At 43.9% G+C, this 21,503-nt stretch overlaps 1 protein-coding gene, 1 long non-coding RNA gene and 1 other non-coding gene across 5 annotated transcripts in view; 1 reads left to right on the top strand and 2 right to left on the bottom strand.

The window, feature by feature from the left end:
- Positions 1-21,503, top strand: part of SIL1 (SIL1 nucleotide exchange factor) — a 288,393-nt gene that overhangs the window by 9,525 nt on the left and 257,365 nt on the right. The gene's annotated exons all lie outside the window — the stretch shown is intronic.
- Positions 2,004-7,259, bottom strand: LOC102971467. 2 transcript variants are annotated; one of them, XR_001509793.2, is made up of 4 exons: positions 7,197-7,259; positions 4,064-4,145; positions 3,196-3,271; positions 2,004-2,247 (listed from the first exon to the last, which is right to left on the bottom strand). It is a non-coding gene; the product is annotated as an uncharacterized LOC102971467 (long non-coding RNA). The 2 variants fall into 2 exon arrangements; XR_444389.3 differs by lacking the exon at positions 2,004-2,247 and adding an exon at positions 2,556-2,588.
- Positions 3,342-3,541, bottom strand: LOC122232334. The gene has a single exon (XR_006209685.1). It is a non-coding gene; the product is annotated as a small nucleolar RNA SNORA74 (small nucleolar RNA).

Below are 21,503 nucleotides of genomic sequence, written 5' to 3'. Positions count from 1 at the left end.
AACTGTGATCAGGCTCTGCTGCAAACTGAAGACTGGTGTTCTTTCTTAGGACCTTTCCTTTAGGTGTACATTAAAAATGAAGAGAACTGCTATGACAAAAGTAAGCCATGTAAAAAGTATACACAACGAATTCCAAATACAAAAAATGAGAACCATTCTATTTGGATAATTTACTAAAGTCATTTTACTCCTCTAAAGTGCCTGATTGCTGATTTTGGCTCAGGTCATGATCTCATTGTTCATGGGATGGAGCCTCTGGTCAGGCTGCATGCTGACAAGGAGGAGTCTGCTTGGGATTCTCTCTCCTTCTCTCTGCCCCTCCTCCACTCATGCTTGTGCTCTTGCTGTCTTTCTCAAAATAAACATTTAAAAATAATAAAAGGTATTTAATACCATATGATAAAGGCTTGCTATAAGGCAAAGGTATTGGTAACAGGAAATTTCTCAGAGACATGTTGGTACTAGCTTCAGCCTGTTACTAATGAGCTATCAATTCCCAAGGCCTGAATTTGATTTTCTAGACCAGGGGTTGGCAAACTCCAGTTCACAGGCCAGTTTTGGCCTGCCAATCTGTTTTCGAAAGGCTCTCAAGCTTAGAATGACTGGTGGAAAATTTTTTGTTGTAACACCGAAAATTTTACAAAATTCCAATTTCATTGTCTATTAATAAAGTTTTATTGGGGGCACCTGGGTGGCTCAGTTAAGCATCCAACTCTTGATTTCAGCTCAGGGTCATGATCTCATGGCTCCTGAGATTGAGCCCCACTTAAAGCTCTGGGGCTGACAGCGCAGAGCTTGCTTGGAATTCTCTCTCCCCATCTCTCTGCCCTTCCCCTGCTTGTTTGCTCTCAAAATAAATAAAATCTAAAAAATATAAAGTTTTACTGGGGCACAGTAATGCTCATTTGTTGACACTTTCTATGACTATGGCTGCTTTCATACTGCAACTGCAGAATTGAGAGTAGTTATAAGAGAGACTACATGGTACACAAGTCTAAAATATTATTTGGCCTTTTACAAGTTTACCAACCCCTGCCCTAGAACAGCAGTGTATAATAAAACTTTCCACACAGGTGGAAATGTTCTCTGAGCTGTCCGATACGGCATTCACTAAATACTGAGATGGAAAAACAGATTCAATTTTTGTCAGTTGAAATAGCCTCATGTATTGTACTGCAGAGCTCTAGAAAATAAGAGCTTAGTTTAAGCCTTGGACTTTTGATTTAGTATTCTTCTCTAATGTTCTCATATTTCCTGTAATTTTTTAGAACTTGTAAATTTTTCCACCTGTAAAGAAAACCTCACTTTTTAGAAGATTTTTCTCTGTGTAAATTAAGCTCTATACCCAACATGGGGCTTAAATTCATGACCCTGAGATCAAGAGTTACATGCCCTACCTAGTGAACCAGCCAGGTGCCCCAAGAAAACCTCACTTTGTATTTTTCCTTTACTCTCACACTACTACCACTCTCTCAACATTTTTGACACCAGATGTGTGTGGATTTTCTCCCACACCAAGCAAATTTGTGTCACCAGCTGGGTGTCGTACATTTTAGCCCAATTCTGACTCTCTATATACCTCGAGTATCATCAGATCCCTCAGGTTAAGAGCCCAGTCCAACAAGACTGTTCCTCCCTCACTTCAGATGCCAACCGTAAGTCCAGGTTGTTACCTGTACTTCTGACCAATATAAATCACAGATTCCCCAAATCCCTCCTCAGGTTTGATAAATTTGCAAAAGCTCTCAGAACTCAGGAAAACGGTTTCCTTACAATTTACCAATTTATTTTAAAAGGATATGGTAGGGGCGCTGGAGTGGCTCAGTCGGTTAAGCGTCTGACTTCAGCTCAGGTCATGATCTCGCAGTTCATGAGTTCAAGCCCCGCGCTGAGCTCTCTGCTGTCCGTGCAGAGCCCACTTTGGATCATCTGTCCTTCCCCTGCTTGCACTCTTGTTATGCCCGAAGTTCTGAAACCTCCCACAAAAGACCACCAGTCGTAAGTCAAAGCCAAGCGGCAAGGGTCGTTTATTGCAGGTTCGAACCTGGACCTCCGCGCACTCGTTGCCGGTGTCGCTAAGAGGCTCTGATCAGGGTTGGTACAGCGTTTTTATAGACGGAGACAAATAGTACGGGGGAGGTTTCAAATTATGAGGGGCCTGATTAGTTGGTTTTAAAGTAAGGACATTTGTTCTTCTCTGATTGGGCGTCCTTTGTCTGTCCTTTGGCGGGAAGGCTTTGTCCGTTACTTGTGGCGGGAGGAAAAGGGGGAAGGGGGAAGGGGGGTAGGAGAGGAATGTGTTAAGCAAGCAGGTTTACAGAAGCGAGAAATGCCGGTTAGTTTATGTACAATCACTTATTCTATTACATATCAGACTACATTTAGGAAGTTTCACAACTTATTCTATTACCTAGCGGGTTACATTCAGGAAAGGTTTCACAATGCTCGTAGCGAACAGCAAGCAAAACAGACTTCTCAGCAATTGTATTTTTTATCAAAGATCCATAATAAGCAGATAAGAGAACTTAGCTTTAAACTAAGGCAGGGCTGTCATTTGGATTTAAAGCTGTTCTTTTCACTCTCTTTCTCTAAAATAAATAAATATTTAAAAATATATTAAAAAAATTTTTTTAAAAGGATATGGGAAAGGATATAAACATCCAGACGGGACATGTATAGGGCAAGGCTATGTGGAAAGGGTTGCTGAGCTTCCATACCCTCTCTGGATGTGCTACTCTCCCAGCACCTCCCCTCCATGTGTTCACCAACGTGAAAGTTCTCTAAACCCAATACTACTGGGATTTTTATGGAGGCTTCCATAAAAATGTGGGAATAATCAATTATTTCCATTTCCAGCCCCTTTCCCCTTTCTGAAGAATGGAAGTGGGGTTGAAAATTCCAAGTTTCTAATCAGTGCTTGGTCTTTCTAGTTACCACCTCATTAGAACAAGACATTTAGATCACCCAGGAAATTCTTAAATTTAAGAGCTCAGTCAGGGATCAACATGAAAAACCAAATATTAGAACAAAAGATGCTCCTAGTGTTCTTACCACTTAGGGAATTTCACAAGTTTTAGCAGCTCTGTGCCAAGAATGGGAGCAGAGGCCAATATATATATTTTCTATTATTTCACACCACCCATCTGAGGCTGAAAGTTAATTAGAACCTGCATGACAAAGGACTGTATATATTACCTATCCTGGTGTCACACAGGGCTGTCAGACATCTGAGATTCTGATGGAGGCGGATTTCTCATTCAGATAAAGGCATCTAGGATTCAAAGAGGAAAGGAATGATAAAGTATCCTTAAGACAGGGTCCTTTCCTCAAAGAAAAAAAAAATTGTTTGCACCCAGACTAGGACCAACTCCACAGGAGGAGTTACTCCACTCTCAGAGGTGCAAAACACTGCCCAAGAGTATCAGCCACAACACCAAAACAGTGCTTGAAGCCAGACCTCAAGAAGGTCAGCGTTTGCTCTTCCAACAGTGTAACACCATCCAAGGCATCATGCTGGCCTGGATAGCTGACAACCGCTGGATGATTCCTGAAACAGCTTTCTTTGTTTCAGATACCCAGGCACCCCAAGTAGAAGTTATAGATACAGGTATCCCAATGAATTCAATGTTGACTGCAAAACAGAAGCCTGGAAGCACTGATAGCAGACCTTGTTGCCAAGCCCTTTAGACAAATAGGAAACAGGAACCCCTTTCCCATGCTTTTAGTCATTTTGTCCAACATTCAAGGAGTTCCTGCTATGTGCCAGGTGCCATGATTGGGATCTAGCTGCGAACAGGCAAGATACACCATCCTTCCTATCCTGGGCTTTATAATCTGCTTGTACATTCCTCAGATGGAATGATACAGATCATCTCAAAGATCCTATACACCTTCAGACTAGAACCACCAAAATCCCACTTAGCCTTTCACTGCTAAGAGGCCGAATTTTTCAGGGGCAAATACAGGTGATTTTGCCTCCCAGTTGTTTCCTAATGGATACCAACTAGCAAATAGGCCTGCCACATAGGCAGTAGTCAGTATTGGAATTAATAGGGACATTTACCTGAGAACGCCATACAGACCGTCCACGTGCCGTGAATTTACTCTCTTCCGGAAGGCCAAGGATGCCCTACTTTCAAGTCATCCTAAAAAGAAAAAGATTTCACTGTTGAACACTAAACAGTGTTGACTAAAACAGCAGCTCCTAAAACCTCTTTTCTGTAGAAATGGAAGCAGTGCTGCCTGCCATTTACGATTTACCCTATTTTCAATACTTCCAGGATTATTTTATTTCCTATTGTCTTTTTCTTGCCTATAATTACCATTAAAGCTAACCATTCCCCCAAACCCTCTAGGTATCACTAGTATTCTTAAAACCCCATATGTAAAAGGCTGTTCACAATGAACATCTGAGGCATTCACACAAGGAACTCAACATTTAACTAAGAGAACTCTTTTTAGGGAAAGCCAATTGTTGGAACAAAACTAGTTTTTATAAATAACTCCCCCACCTCCCAACATCCTCAGGAGTTCTTCCTATGGAAACTAGGATGTCACTTTTCACAGAAGTAGCAACTAAGTCAGCCCTATTGGACAGTCTCCAGCACCACCATGAGTGCTATGTGTTTGCCTAGAACTGAGAAGCATCTCTTCTCAGAGAATTAGCAATCCAAAACAAAATCACTACAAAAGGGACTCGTTATTTTACTGCCCCGAAGGGGCAACAACTCTGTGGGAAACCAACACAAATATACTGTCACCCTAAAGCAGAAATTAGTACGGTTATAGCTAGGCCTACTATGTAGAGCCTCTCAATCAATTGGTATTTTTATATTTTATTAAAGAGCTAGAGAAGAATGCCTAGAATTTTAAAGCAAATTCACATAACATTTCCCTAATAAAGCATCCCTATAGATCACTGCAGCTATAGAACTCCCTACAGAGAGACTAGCTTTGTATGGTGGAGTGGGGGACATGCACTTTGATTTCTGTGAAAATTGCAAAAATCCCATGCACTTTTTCCCTGTATAAGCCTGATTCAGAGCACTTGGTAGACACTCAAAAAATAAAAAGTTGCCCCCCCCCTATACTTCTACATCCCTTCATGGCTTGATTACCTTTGTTCTGTTTCCAGCAAGTTCAACTAGACAAACCTGTTGAACCAGAACCACTCAGAAAGACTTGGATTTTTAGGTTTCTCCCTGCAAAGTCATGCCCTTACAGATTTCACCTTAATGAATGAACAATTATGCTGGCATCCTGGTATAGTTAACAACAGAGTTGGAATGAACCAGGCCCAGAATGCCAACCAGCTATCACGGCTGCTATTCTCCCAGCAGCGTAACACTTGCCTAGGTACACAGCAACCTAGGCAGCTGCCTACAGCTGGGGCCAAAGGCAGGCTAATGAAATTGCACTCACCTGGGGCTGCATCTATCCAAAGCCCATGGCTGGCCCCTCTGCAATCCAAGTACTCCGGGTTAGGCAGCCAACAGTAGTGAACACTTGTGTAAAGTTCAAGACCTCTACCCTCAAAACCCCATAACTTATTTCAGAGCCAGAGAAATAGACAATAAAACAAAAAGCTTTTCCTTGGTTAGCTTTATTTTCACATGTTTTTTACCTATGTACCACAGCAGTTCAACAGGAGCATTTTTTTAAAAGATTTTTTTAAGTTTTATTTCTTTATTTTGAGAGAGACACCACAAATTGGGGAGGGGCAAAAATAATCCCAAGCAGGCTCCACACTGTCTGCCCGGAGCCCAGTGCAGGGCCGAACTCATGAACCGTGAGATCATGACCTGAGCAGAAACCAAGAGTCAGATTCTTAGCTGACTGAGCCACCCAGGTGACCCTAGAAAAGATTTAAGTTTTATATAATCTGAACCTAATGGGGGGCGGGGGGGCTCAAATTTACAACCCTGAGATCAAGAACTGTATGCTCTAACAACCGAGCCAGCCAGGAACCCCTCAACAGGAGCATATTAATGGTCTAGTCAACAAGTATAAGCTATCACCTAACAACTATGTAACAGTGAACAGACAAGTGGGGTGCATGGGTGGCTCAGTTGGTTAAGCATCTGACTTCTCCTCAGGTCATGATCTCACAACTGTGAGTTTAAGCCCCGGCACGCGTCTGTGCTGACAGCTCAGAGCCTGGACCCTGCTTCAGATTCTGTGTCTCCCTCTCTCTCAAAAATAAACATTAAAAAATTTAAAAAAACAAAACAGTGAACAAGTAACTTAACCTCTCTATACCTCTCAGTCTCCTCATCTGTCAAATAGGAATGTTATCAATGGTACCCTGTACAAAAGATGGTTGTTAGGCTTGAGAAGACTGTAAATTAAGCCTATATAATATGTTTTAGAGTGTGTGGTCAATAAATACTTGCTGTTATAAAAAGCTACATTCCAGACAAGGATATGATAAATAGGGGGAGTAAAAGGGGAAATGTTACCTTGGTAGAGCAATGGGCAGTGCAAATCAGAAAGGCAGTTAAAACTAGATTGGAGAAAACGTGGTTAGGAGACCTTTTGAAGCACAATAAAAGCGGTACTCCAGAAAAATAACAAGATGCAATAATGGGTATGAAAAGAAACGAAGACATGCTGCCATTCCTACCAACCACCTCAACTGTTGTTGAAAGCAGTAACTCAAGTGTTTGCAAGAATGTTAGTAAACATTCCTACCCATTCACAATTATAATTTACCTTATTTACATAATAAGAGTAGGGTATCTAAGACCTTATGTTTTTCCAGCCATCCTTTAATATCACTTTTAACCACCCCCAAACAATTGGGAGAAAAGGTAAAATAGGCTCATTGTCCAGGTCTAAAAACTAATCTAAACACAGCCTGCCCCTTTTAGGGGACTGGGTTGCAGGACTTGACCGAGCTCCACCCGGACACGTGCTCATCACAAATCTTCCCAAGCTCCGGGCTCTGGCGCCAGGGAAGCGAGTATCTCGGAGACCAGCTGTAGGAGACTCTCCAGGGACAAGAGGGCTGGCAGAAAACAAGGGGCGACTCTAGGGCTACCATCTCCCAGCGACTCTTCAAGATGCCCTCCAAACACGGGGTTATGATGGAACGAACCCCAATTTCGTCCTGTGCCTCGGAAGAAGCCTCCCCACAGCTGCCTCTCGCCCCAAACTAGTAAACGTCCAAGGCTTCTGCCCACTTGGCCTTTACTTACCCGCACGTGTCTGGAGCTCGGCCCTCGTACTGCCGCCAGAGCAGAGGCCGCAGGGGAAAGGACAGCACCAACCCAAGGGGAGCCCCGCCTCGGGGCTGACGCTAAGCAGGTCCTCAGTGGGCGGGGCCCGGAAGCCCCGCCCAGGAAAGGCCGAGTTAGAAAAATGCGGGAGCGGTGGCCGAGGTGAGCATATTCTTTACAGAAGCTAGAGCCCCAGCGTAGAAAGTGTAGGAATCCTAACGAGGACTGTATTTGACTACCATCCCGTTTGTTATTTACGTATGGAAGGGGGCGCTGGGTTTGGACGTGCTAAAGACAAAACCTGGAGTGTCCCGGGGAGGCCGTGCTTCCTGCCTGCCCACACCGAGTGCCGGTTCACCGTACAAGTGTGGCACCTTTCGGTTTCTGCAAGTGCAGCGTAAGCTTTTTTCATCTCCCACGCAGATCTTTTTTCCGGCTTTCTCTAGTAGGGTCGTCCCTCGGCTGATGGCTTGCCCATCAGGTCGCCTTGTTTTTCGGTTCTTTTCAGGAGATTTTCGGGTAGATTATGCCTGGCACTCCTACAGCCTAACTCTGTGGGACAGCATCTCTGGTGCCCTGAAATAGAATCCTTCGCTGACTTGCAGTATTTAAAGAATACTCGCTTCCTCTGCCGGAGTTACTTGGCACCGTGGCACAATCAGCCCAAGAAGCCACATTTTCAAGGTGGACAGATTGCCAGTTACCAGCATTTCTTTTGAACACTAAAACCTCCTCTCCTCATTAGCTGGAGTCAATACTATTATGTCCTGCCGAACGGTGGGGAAAGCTGGGGAAAGCTGGAGTCCCTCCCTTTATTTGCCCCCACGGCATCCTACCAGGCCTGCTCATCTACTGCACCTGACACCTTTGCCAGGCAAACCTCTAGGAATCAGCCACTGCCCCTGGCATCTGCCAACATGTTTTCTTATCTTCTCCCAGCGATCATAATGGGGAAAAAAATGTGCTTCCTATGCACCCCAGTCCTCACAGACCTCTGCTGAGAAAGGCTAGAGTGAGTGCTAAATTGATTGCAGCTAGAGACACTAGACTCTAAGGCCAGAGAGAGACTGGAGAAGTGGCAAGCCCAAATCCTCGAGTTTGATGGAGTTGGACATAGGCTCTGGTTGGAAAAAGACTTACATAAATACAATAATTTAAAAAAAGGCACATGAACACTGTTGAGCTGGTAGGCAGGAGCTCTGCTTTGTTAAACAGGAATGTGGCTGAAGACTGCTGCCATAATCAGTGCCCGCATCCGGCTGTCACAATGTATTCATAAACGATGGTTATGAGAGCTATAAAACCCTGCAGATTGGGTGGGTAATTGTCCTGTGAAGCTCTGCTAAAGGAGAAATTGCATTGGCATCTCATATATTTTGCTTTCTTTTCTTCCAAACACATGGAGAAGGACACCTACCCTGAGGATTCATTAAAAGGAAAGATGAGGTTTGTGTGAATATATGCATGCGTCTGTGCTTTCAGAGAAGAGACAGGAAGTGATTCAGGCTATACAGATACAGGACCTAAGGAGAGAGAGGGACCCAATGACCTGGTGACTACTGGACACAGATTAGTCAGGTAAGAGGCAGGATTTGTGTGGAAAGAAGGCCAGCCATCATGGATAAGGCTGAGTGGTGGGTCATGTTGTTATGTCACTGAAAATACAGTCACCTCTGTTAGATATAGGGCTTTCAGTGTGATAAGGAGGAAAACCTAGATTATGGTTTCTGCATTTCTTAGTTAAAAAAAATCCTTCATAGTCAACCTTGTTAACCTCCATTCTTTAAAATTCTGAATTTGTTTTAGTGAGTTGATTTATGTGGTCTTTTACCTGTAATAGCAACTACTTTTCCACTTTCTTATCCTTGCAAAGACAAAATTGTTAGAAATAATAACAAAAAAGAAAAAGGAAAATTTCTAGAAAAAAAATGCAGCCAGATGAAAGGCAAAAAAGGATTAGGGTAGGTCCATTAGCTCCGAGTTTGACCTCATAATAATCAGAAGGTTGGCCCTAAGGGACACTAGGTCTCTAAATTTCTTGTGTGACTTTACCTTTCTCCTCCATCTATTCTTTCCTTGCTTCCCTTCTTGAAGGCTTTTGCCCCTGAGGTTGATCCATTCCTCTCCTCCCTGGACAAGAATCACAGGTAAAGAAATGTTTAATCGTTTACTCAGTCAGTCAGCCAATCAGCATTTACTGAACATCTGCCATTTGCCAGTTCCTGTTCAGGTGCTGCAGATAAAGTCAGAGCACTAGAGATCACTGCCTGCCCAAAGCTTACAATCTAGTGGGGAAAAGAGACAGTGGTATAGGTATCCTTTGGCAGATGTCAGAAGACAGCTAACCCAGCCCGGGGAGTCACAGAGAGTACTACAGATGGCAGTGTTCCCTCTGGATGATCCTAAGAGCTTACAGGAGAAGAGGGATCCCTCTTCCATCCCTGGACTCTACTCCTCTTGCTGTTTCTCTGTAATAGCTATCTAGATCAGAGTGGATCCCTGCAGTTGTCCTTGTTATTTCTCAAAAGCATAGTTGGATTGGCAAGGATATAGAGAAATTGGAATCATCATACGCTGCTGGTGGGAATGTAAAATGGTGCAGCTGCTTTGAAAAACTGTCTGGCAGTTCCTCAAATGATTGAACATAGAGTTAGTTTATGATTCACCAATTCTACTCTTAGAGGTATATACCCAAGAAAATGAAACTGTGTGTCCATACAAAAACAAATTTTTGTAGCAGCATTATTCATAGGGGCTAAAACACAACTCAAATGTCTAACTGACAAATGGATAAGCAAAATGTGGAATATCTATATAGCGGAATATTATTTGGTCAAAAAAAGGAATGAAGTACTAATTCATGCTACAACATGAGTGAACCTTGAAAATGTTACATTAAGTTAAAGAAGTGGAACTACATATTGTTTGATTCCATTCATATGAAACTCCAGAACAGGAAAATCTGTAGAGACAGAAAATAAATAAAGGGGAGGAGGGTTGGGGTACCTGGTGGCTCAATAGGTTGAGCATCTGACTCTTGATTTCAGCTCAGGTCATGATCTCATGGTTTGTGAGGTGGAACTCAGAATGCAGAGCCTGCTTGGGATTCTCTCTACCCCTCCCTCTGCTCCTCCCCTGCTAATGTGCGCACTCATGCGCGCGTGTGTGTTCTCTCTCTCTCTCTCTCTCAAACAAATAAACATTAAAAAAAAGAGGAGGGTGGTGATAGCTAAAGATTATAGTGAAATATTCTCAAATTGTGATGGTTACACTTATCTGTGAGTGTAATAAGAAACCATTAATTCTATACTTGAAATGGGTGACTTGTATGATATATGACTTATATACCAATAAAGCTATTAAAACAACAATGAAAAAGCATACTTGGGGAGCTGAAAGACATGCATTCTGATTAAAATTGTGGTCTGCATGGTCATTTACAATTTTAAGGACTAGAAAAAACTTTTTATTCTGGGTCCTGTGGCCCCTCAGAGCTCCTTCCTTAGTATACAGAGAAAGTTAATGCATCCGGGTGGGCAGCCTGAACAGATTCAGAGGAGTAGACTATGCATTCCTGTCCTACTTCCTAACTTCACTCCCTCATAATGATTTGGTTGAACATTTATGGTATGCCTACTGTGTACAATATTTATGGACATGAAAAAGACAGTTTCTTTATTCCCTCCAATGGCTAAAATTAAATCATTAATATAATGCTCTCTATATAAACAAATAAAGCTCTTTAGAAGATAGGCAGTGTGACACAAAGAATCGTTTCAAGGCCATCTTGGGATTCTGGACTCCTTCTGTAGCATGTAGGGAAACATCACAATGACATCAGCTAGAGCAAGACCAATTCTTAGTCCTTCTTGATGTTGAGCAAGTTCCAAGACTTGACTCCCTCCTCACATGCCTCCAATCACCTCTTTATTTGGTTTCTAGACTCAATTAGTCTATTTCCATACCCTTCATTTTCTCACCAACTCCACCCCCATGATGTCCAAATTGGCCCTCCGATGCTGAAACCATTTGCCAGAAATTCATTAAGCTGAACACATGGGAAATTACAGAGGAGATTTCACTTGTCACTTAGGCTCAAATATAGAAAGTAATTTTAAAAGGACAGTGGCAAGAGGCTATTTTTATCTTGCTTGTTTGTGCTGAGTTTTCTTATCTTGCTGTCTCTCACCCTCTTCCTAGCTACCTCTTTTCTCCTTCTTTAAATTGAATGTTGGCCTTTTAAATGTTTGTCTCACATTCTCTTACCTTGTTTTATGGAGTCTTCTCTTTCTGTCATCATTCATTCAGTCAACACATATTGAGTATCTACCAAGTAGCAGGCCGTGTGATAGGCACTAGGGAGGGATAGTATGATGAATAAGATAGACATGATCCTTACCATTATGGAGATTACGATCTGGTGAAGCAGGTGGACATCAGGTAGAGTGACTACAGATTTGGTCACAGCAAAGACTTGAGAGTTACTTGTGCTTTTAAAAAAAAATTTTTTTAATGTTTATTTTTAGAGAGAGAGAGGCAGACTGCAAGTGGGGGAGGGGCAGAGAGAGAGAGAGGGAGAGACAGAATTAGAAGCAGGCTCCAGGCTCTGAGCTGTCAGCACAGAGCCCTAAGCGGGTCTCCAGGGACCATGATATCATGACCCGAGCCTAAGTAGGATGCTTAACTGACTGAGCCACCCAGGTGCCCCTGCACTTTTCTGATGTTAAGTGTACCCTGCATATTTGTAGGGCTAGGGGATAAACCTAATATTCACAAGGAATGCAAAGAAACCAAAGACCCAGGTTTCTGTGTGATCTAGTCAAGCCCCTTGGGTAGAGAGAACATGGATTTGGGAGTGAGATGTCGATGAGATTCTGGCTCCACCACCTACCTGTCAGCTGTTTGACTTTAAGTGACCTCTGGACTTCAGTACCTTCACCTATAAAATGGGAATTAGAGTCTCTACATTTTAGGTTGTTGTGAAGATGAAATGAGATGTCATATATAAGGGACCAGGCAGGTGCTCAACCTATGTCACTTCCTTTCTCATGACTCCCTAGCCCACTATGAATCACACAATAAAAAAAAAAAAAAAAAAAGAGGGGCACCTGGTGGCTCATTCAGTTATAAATGTCTGACTCTTGATTTCAGTTCAGGTCATGATCTCACGGTTTGTGAGTTTGAGCCTCACATCACGCGGAGCCTGCATAGGATTCTCTGTCTCCCTCTCTCTCTGCCCCTCCCCTGCTCACTCTATCTCTCTCTCTGTCAAAATAAAGAAATAAACATTAAGAAAAAAAAAAAAAAAAGAACCCAGTTTCTGAGTTGGTGGGAAATGAAGTTCCTTGAATAGTATTCACCAATCATATGCCCAAAGATATGGGTTATAACTATACTGGTTATACTGTAAGTTGTTCTATACATGCAACTTATGACAGTCAAATCACTCCCTTCTTCTGGGGTAAGGGAAAAGCAGTAAAAAATGAAGTTACAGGGAAAAGACTGAAATGAGATATAACAAAGGACTTCCTAGCCATGAGGGCTGAAAGTGTGAGTGGATGCCAGAGGGAGCTGCAGAATCTCCTTTTCTATTAGTGTCTGGACTAGGCTAGGGCAGGCCTACTTGGAGGTCAAGAATAAACCTGCCCGCCTCTTCCTCTCCCACTCAGCCTAGGGAATCTTTGCGGGAGGAATTGCAGTTCCTCTTCCTTTTGCAAGTCAGGCGTGCTCTGGGGAGATGGATGCTGCCAAGAAAGCTTATTGCTTGTGAGGAAAGGAAAAATGGCAGCTGCCATTTCAGGCACTTAGTGAGTACACTAAATCGAGAAGCTGCTGTTTTGGTTTACCTGGTTCCTCCTCTCTGATAAAGAAGAAATCGCTTCAGAGGTTCCTTGGAGCCAAAAAGGAAGCCCGAGCTCCACCTGTGGAAATTGGCAGAAGCAACACTCAAAGGAATAAACTGGGTTCCGTGGGCAGCATCAGAATTCGTAGATGGCTCCCTCCGATCCCTTCCTGCCATCCACTCCTGGGAAATTTCAGGTTGCCTTTGTTCTGCAGAACTCTTTTCGTTTCAAAGGGGATGAGTTTAGTTGTCCTTTTTTTCCTTCACTATTTTTTTTCCTCTTCCTTCCCCTTTCCTTGTTCTTGATTTCCCTCCCCTCTCTCTCTTCCCTCCTTTGCCTTTTTCTTCTCCTTCTCCTCCCTCCTCCCAGTCTCCATTTCACCTGTTGGATCTCATTGCCCACCTCACTGGGATTTGTTTTAGGAACTTTAGAATTCCTTCTTGCTCTAAAGGAGCAATGTTATCCTGATGACAAAGGTGGTATATTATGTATTACAAAGCTCAAGACCAAGTATAGTCAGGTGCATTGGGAAAGACCTTACATGCAGGATTTTCAGACCCTTTCATATGCTAATGGTTGTGAATGTTCAAGAAGAGTCATTAGAGTATTGGAACCCAATGGGGCGCTTGGGTGGCTCAGTTGGTGAGGCGTTTGACTTCAGCTCAGGTCATGATCTCACGGGTTGGTGAGTTTGGGCCTTGCATCAGGCTCTGTGCTGACAGCTCAGAGCCTGAAGCCTGCTTCAGATTCTCTCTCTCTCTTTCTCTCTCTGCCCCTCCCCTGCTTGTGCTCCCCCCTTTCAAAAATAAATAAACATTAAAAAAAAAAGAATATTGGAACCAAATTTCCCAAACCTCTTTGACCTTTTTATCTCCCCCCATCCCCAAGAGCATATCCTGAGACACGTGACATGGCCTTTAGAAAACATTTCAGAAACTATTATGTGTTAGATTTTTAAAAAATACTGTAACATTCATTATTTGATTTCTATATCTACATTATAGGTAGGACAGGGAGGTTATAATAACTTCACTTTACAAATGAGTAAAACTGAGCTCAGAGAGGTTACAAGCCTCGCTCATAGTAATGTAGCTAGCCAGCAAGCAACAAAGCTAGGTCTCCTTATATGTGGCTCTATTCTCTCTGCACTGCCTTACACTGCATTTAAGGTAATATATATGTGACATCATAACATGACATGTGATATGAGGCATCTAGAGGATATACATACTACAATTGATGAATTGTAACATTTTGTCCCTATTCAACTGAATATGTACACATCTGTTATGTGTATCACTAATCACTAGTCCAAGTGTTGGGGCTAGAGCAGTGACCAAAATAGACAAAAACACAAATTATTGCCTTCATGGAGCATATATTCAAGGGGAGAGATAGAAATGAGAAGATAAATATGTAAAATATATTTTATTATATGTGTTATATAATCATAAGGGCTAAGGATAAAAATAAATTAGGGAAAGAATGGGCACACATGGGAGCTGTAGTTCAGGTGTGCAGAGGGTCAAGGAAAGCTACTTTGAAAAGGCTATATGTGGGGGGACTTGGGCGGCTCAATCGGTTAAGTGTCTGTCTCTTGATTTGGCTCAGGTCCCGATCTCAAGATTCGTGGGATTGAAACCCGCATGGGGTTCTGTGCTGACAGTGTGGAGCCTGCTTGGGAATCTCTGTCTCCCTCTTTGCCCCCCACCCCCACACTCTCTCTCTTTCTCAAAACAAATAGATAAACATTTATTAAAAGAAAAAAAAATAAAAGGCTACATGTGAATACAAGACCTCAACAAGATAAGGGAGCAATCGTGCAGAGATTTAGGGGTAGCTGGGAGGGGGCTCCAGCAGACAGAAAAGCAAATTCAAAGGGCTTGAGTGAAGCAGGAGTGAGCCTTGGGTGAGGCTGAGCTGGGGAGAGGGTGGGGTAAGTAAAGGATGAGGTTAAAGAGGTTGAGGGGGTGGGGTCCACATATTAGATGTTATAAGGAAATGGAGTGATATAATGCAGATGATACGCCATGATATAATAATAATAATACCATATGACAGATTTATTGTGTTGCTGCATAACAAATTACCCCAAACTTTGAACATTTATCTGAGTTTCTGAGGGTAAGGAAATAGGAATAACTCAGCTGAACTGACTCAGGGTTGCTCATGAGTTTGCAGTCAGACCGTTTGCCAGGGCTGCAGTCATCTGAAGGCTTCCTAAGAGGATCTGCTTCCAATCTCAATCATGTGGCTGTTGACAGAAGGCCTTAGTTCTTTACTGCATGAACCTCTCCATAGGGCTGTTAGCAACAAGGCAACTGGCTTCCTTCAGAACAAGTGATGAGGGAAAGAGGCAGAGAGAGGGAGAGGGAGAGAGGAACAGCCGCAGAGAAGGGAGCCACAGTGTCTTTTTTAATCTAATCTTGGAAATTACTCACCATTACTTCTGTCCTATTCTGTTGGTCATAGATTAATGCCTGTACTTTGTGGAAGGGGGATTATAAGTTGGTGATTCTCAGGACATGGAGATCACTGGGGATCACCTCCGAGGTTGACTACCTCAACTGATTTGCGGGAAATCTCAAGCTAACCATTACTTCAAGAAATATCAAAAATAGGTGCCAGGCATTATAGGTGGCCCCTATAACACTGGAGCTCACAACCCTATCTGGTTGAGGCCTGAAAAGGTACCACACGGCAGGAACTTCAGAAACCTGTTGAGAGTCTGAAGGCCTTATTTCGATTCTGCATGAGCAAGCTCATTTCTTCAAAGCCCCACTTCCTCTAGGCCTGGCCTCATTATTTCATTCACCCAATTAATATAACTTGGAATAATCTTACTTAAACCTGCAAAGAAAACAAAATGTTTTGAGGAAAGCTATAGAACTTCAAAGGCAGGCTGAGACCCCTCTTGGCAATTTAACCTTGAGACAACACTGGACTTTGATGAAGGGCAGAGCCAACCTCCTTGTCTCTCCAGAAGCCTTAGGTACCTTCCTGTGAAAGAGAGGCATCCTGCCTTGTCTAAGGAGAATGGTGACAGTGAACAGAGCATTGCTCTGTCACTGAGGCCTGTTACTGGGTCCGTCCAGAGACAAAGACATGGCTCTTCTGAGACCTAGGTGGGCCCCCTTCCCAACTGCCCTGCTCTCCCTTGGTTGTGCAGACAGAGTCATCCAGTTTCCTAAATTGAGCAGCAGATGGCATCACAGCCTCAGGAGCGAGCAGCTGAAGCTGCTGGCAAAAGCAGGGCACTATTAGCAACTCAGGCTCGTGCTTGGCATCTGGGGGCTCCTGGGGGTGGGGGCTGCTTCCCCAGCTCTCAGCTCAGAGGAGTTTCTGTGCTGTGCCTGCAGATTGAGATATTGTCAGGCCTGCATCTCAGGGAGCAAAGCCTGGAGCCCCCAGTTAGGAAACAGATGGTGAACACAGGGTCTTTTCTATGATCTTTACTGAAAAAGATGAAAATAAGGGACTGCTGTTCCCAAAGCAACTGTATTTTTCCATCACTGCCTGTCCCTACTCCTGAGGGTCGCATGGAGTATATTCTGGTTTGAGGGCTGGTAGGTCCCTGGCAGAAACCTCCTAGGCCAGATGGGGCCAGAGATAACCTGAGGGATCATTCAGGGAATCCCAAGAGCTCAAAATTGAATCCTCTTTATTCCCCCCAGTGACCCAAATTAGACAGGCAGGGCTCAATCCTGCAGGCTTTTTTATCTCTGCCTTCATCTCCTTCCCTGTCCACGTGTTTGACTCCTCTTCCTCCTCATGTCTCTGTTTGACTTTTTCTCTCCTTACTTTTCCTCTGTCATTTCTATCCATTTATGTCTTTCCTTCTGTGGATCTCTTTATTTCTCTGTTCCAGGGTAGAGAAAAAAGCCAGTTGCCTGGATGAAGTGGTTGTAGGCACTGGGCTGCAAGACCATCTTCCATCTTCCTCTCTCCCCCCCACTTCCTGCTGCTGCTTGATGGCTAGTCTCGTGGAGACCTAAACAAAGGGAGGTCCAGATGTCACCAAGAAAATATATTCTCTTTCCCCTGAGGCTGTGCTCCTTGCTTTGCAGTTGCAGACACAAAAGCCCTCAGGGGCTTCCCAGTAGGACTGAGATCCACTGAACCCCCTGTTCACTAGGCACCCATATATGCCACTAGAATGTGAGCCTAAGGGCAGGGTGTTGGCTACCTTGTTCACTGCTGTATCCAAAGTATCTAGTATGTAGTAGTTACTCAATAAAAACTTGTTAAAAATAAGAATAAAAAATAGAGGAAGACGATGGAAGGTGAGTGCTGACCTCTGTTTTAGGCCTTGGAGTACATTCAAGGTGCCATCCCCATTCATAAAGAGAGAGGAACACCCAGAGAAACAATCACCCATAATCCAGAATAGTATGTACGATGTGGTGGTAGCAGAAACTGCAGTGGGTACCTGAGTCTGCACTGTGAAGACAGGGAAGGCTTTGTTCACTCACCAATTCAACAATTGTTCTGGAAAGTCCACCGGCACTAGACTCTGGGTTGTAACTGGGAATAAGGTCGGGCCCAGTTGAGTGTGGGAAACACATGAGCAAACAAATATGTAGTAAAGGACCAGATAAATGCTGTCGTAGGGGAAATAATGGGCAGTGAGGGCAAGAAAGCAGAGGCAGCTTGATTCATCAGGGGGGTTCTGGAAGGCTCTGTGGTGAAGTGAGTCCAGGCCAAGATCTGCCTGAAGGGTGAGTAGAAATCAGCTGGGGGGAAAAGGAGGGAAAGGGAGTTCCAGCCAAGGGAACATTATGTAGACAAGAGAGAACAGGCAAGTTTCAAGGACCTGAGTAAAAGTGTCAGGAAATCTGGCTGGATTACCAGTAGGGTGGTGGGTAGGGCTGGAGGATGTGAAGCAAGAGAAGTGGGTGGGAGTGGGGTGCAAGAAGCACCCAAACCAGGTTGAGTTATGACTTTACCTTCAGCGCATGGGAAACCATTTGAAAAAAATTTTTTTTTAATTTTTTAACGTTTATTTTATTTTTTAGACAGAGAGAGACAGAGCATGAACGGGGGAGGGGCAGAGAGAGAGGGAGACACAGAATCGGAAACAGGCTCCGGGCTCTGAGCAGTCAGCACAGAGCCCGACGCGGGGCTCGAACTCACGGACCGTGAGATCGTGACCTGAGCTGAAGTCGGACGCTTAACCGACTGAGCCACCCAGGCGCCCCCCATTTGAAAATTTTAAGAAGGGAAGTGATAAGATCATGTTTGCATTTTATAAAGGTTACTGTGGGTGCAGTGTGGGCACTGGATGGTGTAGGGCCAGGGAGACATCCTAGAGACTAGTGAGGGAGCAGTCCAGGCAGGAAATGATGGCCTGAGTGATGATGAAATCAATGGGGCTGGAGATCATGTTTGAGCAAAGCTTGAGGATAATTAGGAGTTTTCCTGAAGAAAAACTTGGAGTAGAGAAGATGCTGGCATTCCAAAGAGAGAAAATGCACATGCAAAGATTTCAAGAATTTGCCATATTTGGGGAAGTGCATGGGGTTATATATATGTAGCCTGTGACAGGGCACAGGCGTAGGTAGTGGGAGATGAGGTAGAGAGGAGCTAACCTTTGCTGAAGAGCCTGGGAAACCCAGGGTCAGTCCACACCCATTTTGTTAGAGTTGGGGGAAGACAGGGTAGGTAAAGCCATACTCTCCAGACGTCTGAATTATCTGCAGAGGTTCCAGAGGGTCCTAGTCCCTCTAGGCATTTTCAGAACAAATGTGTCACCTAGAAACTGAAAGACAAGGGCAAACTGTATGTCAGGAGGTGAAAAAGGATGTTGGAACTGGAGTAAGCAAGTGGGTCAAGTCAGGAAATGGGGACAATGGGAGACACTTCCTGCCAAGCAGAGAGGTGAGCAAGGATGGGTGAGATAGGTCCCATCAGAACCCAGAGATCCCACTTCCAGCATTGTCTGGTTCCTGTACTCGTGCTTCCCAGTTCTGCCTCCAGGCCTCAAAGACCTTCTTATAGACATCTCCCCCAAAGAAGAGATTAGAAAAAAGGTAGAGAGCAGGGACCAATCAGTGTAATGTTGAGCAGTTGGGCTCTGCTTCTTCCTTAGTTTGCAATAGGGCAAACCACTTACTGGGGTCATTTTCCTTACTTGTGAAGTGGGGATGATAATGTCTACTTCATCAGTACTGAACGATGGATATGAGGTAATGTGAACAGGAAACTTACACAGTGAGAGTTCTCGGTAAATCTCGGGTGTTATTAACATTTTGGTATGAGACAAATGGGACAGGGGTTGGGGGCAGAGAGAGATAGGAAGGGATGTAAGTAAGGAGGGCTGAATGGAAGAGCAGTGAGTTCCAGTCTATGCAGAATTCCTCAGAATTCCATGGCCTATGGGACAAAATCCTCTACCAAGGCTTATTCCTGCCTACCTGTCCTGCCTCATCCCACTGTTCCCAACCTCACTTTACAGCCTAAACATAATCCCACCACCTATGATTCTCAGAACATATCAAGTTCTCGAAGCCTTTCCATGAGCTGTTAGGGAGAAAAAATGCCCCTCAAACCTGTCTTCATACTAAATATCAGGAAGCTGTCAGATACCTGGAACAGATGTTAGGAAGGGACCCAGGGTATGTTTATTATGGGGAAAGGGTGGGGGGCTAAGGGAGGGAAGAGCAGGGGAAAGTTAATATGGTTCAAATAAATGGCATTTGACCTAGTACTTAGGTGAGGCAAAGGGGTGGGCAGGCTGATGTGCATGCTTCTCTTGGTGGTGAGGCGAAGACTGGAGGACAAGAGAGAAAAGGCAGAGGTTTAAGGGGTTTCAGACCTGCATATCCCTGCTCTTCTGCCTCCTCCCCTGTTATCTCTTTCCTTCCTTCCTTTAGGATCTAAGTTCCCAAGGCAGGAATTGCAAGCCGTGTGTTGCCCACGGGCTTACTTACTCCTGTTAGGAGCTGACACCCCCGGATACAAAGGTCAAGTTATAATACAGTGTGGGGAACGTGTTATGAAGACTTGTGCTAATGGATTATTGGCAGCCTGTGGGCTTTGCAGAGGTAGGGAGCTGGGCCTTGGCAAAGGAATAGATTATCACACAGGAAAAGGTTTCCAGGAGGTGAGCTCCAGGAAGGAGCTCATCCTTCTCCATTTCTCCATCTCCAGAACTGAGGTCCTGTACCTCCTCCCAACCCACCCTGGGACAGTCCATAGAATCTTTGACTATTAGAGCTAAAAGATATCTTAGTGATCTTTCAGGTCATCCCAGTCTTTCGAATTTTATGTTTGGAGAAACAGAGCCCCAGAGGGAAGAAGAGGCTTGTCTAAGGTCTCTCAATAGATGAAGAACTCAGTCAGATCTCAGAGTTTCAGACTTGTCTCTGCTCACATTTCCTAGTTCTACTTTGCCTCAACCTCAACCACTTTGGCCCCCATCCTCCAGCCCCACCCACAGGGGCTGGATTTGTTTTTGTTTTTGCTTTTGTCTTTTCTGGGTGAGGATCGAGAAGGATTTTTACCTAACCCCTTGTTATCCAAAAATAATAACTGCAAGTATTCCTTATCGAACATTTACTATGTGTCAGGCACAGTTCTAGGTGCAGGGGATATAAACTAAACAAAGTTTCCCCTTGCATGCAGCTCACATTCTAGGGTAGAGACAAAAGTTAAATAAACATGTAATGTGGTGTCACCTGCTAAGTAAGTGCTATAAAGCAAATTGAGGTTGGAAAGGAGGGTTGAGTGTGACTAGATGGAGGCTATTTTAGATAGTTACCTATCTAAATGTATACTATCAGGATGTATTTTTTTTTAATTTTTTAAGATTTACTTATTTGTTTTTGAGAGAGAGAGAGAGAGAGAGAGAGAGAGAGAGAACGAGCTGGGGAGGGGCCGAGAGAGAGAAGAAGACACAGAATCTGAATCAAGCTCCAGGCTGTGAGCTGTCAACACAGAGCTCGGTGTGAAGCTTGAACCCATGAACCATGAGATCATGACCTAAGCCAAAGTCGGACACTCAACCGACTGAGACACCCAGGCGCCCCTATCTAGATGTATTAGTTACCTATTGTTGTGTAACAAATTACTCTAAAGCTCAGAAGCCTAAAACAGCAATAAATTATTGTCTCACAGTTTCTGAGGGTCAAGAATTCAGAAGTGGCCTAGATGGGTCATTCTAGCTCAGGGACTTTCTTGATGCTGCGGTCAAAATGTCAGATGGGACTGCAGTTACCTGAAACCTCAACAGGGGGCTGGAGGACTCTGTTCCAGGATGGTTCACTCCAATGGCTCTTCACTGGACACTTCAGGTGCTCACCCTCCTCCTGGGGCTGTTTGAGTATCCTGGTGACATGGCAGCATGTGCGTTCCTAAGACAGAAAACAAGGGGAAGACACAATGTCTTTTTAAAAAAAACTTAATATTTAGGAATAACTTTAGATTTACAGACAAGCTACAAAGA

This window comes from Panthera tigris, chromosome A1 (genome assembly GCF_018350195.1).
Source record: "Panthera tigris isolate Pti1 chromosome A1, P.tigris_Pti1_mat1.1, whole genome shotgun sequence".
Lineage (NCBI taxonomy): Eukaryota > Metazoa > Chordata > Mammalia > Carnivora > Felidae > Panthera > Panthera tigris.
Note: the sequence above shows the minus strand (reverse complement) of the source record. Positions and strands in the feature narration are given on the sequence as shown.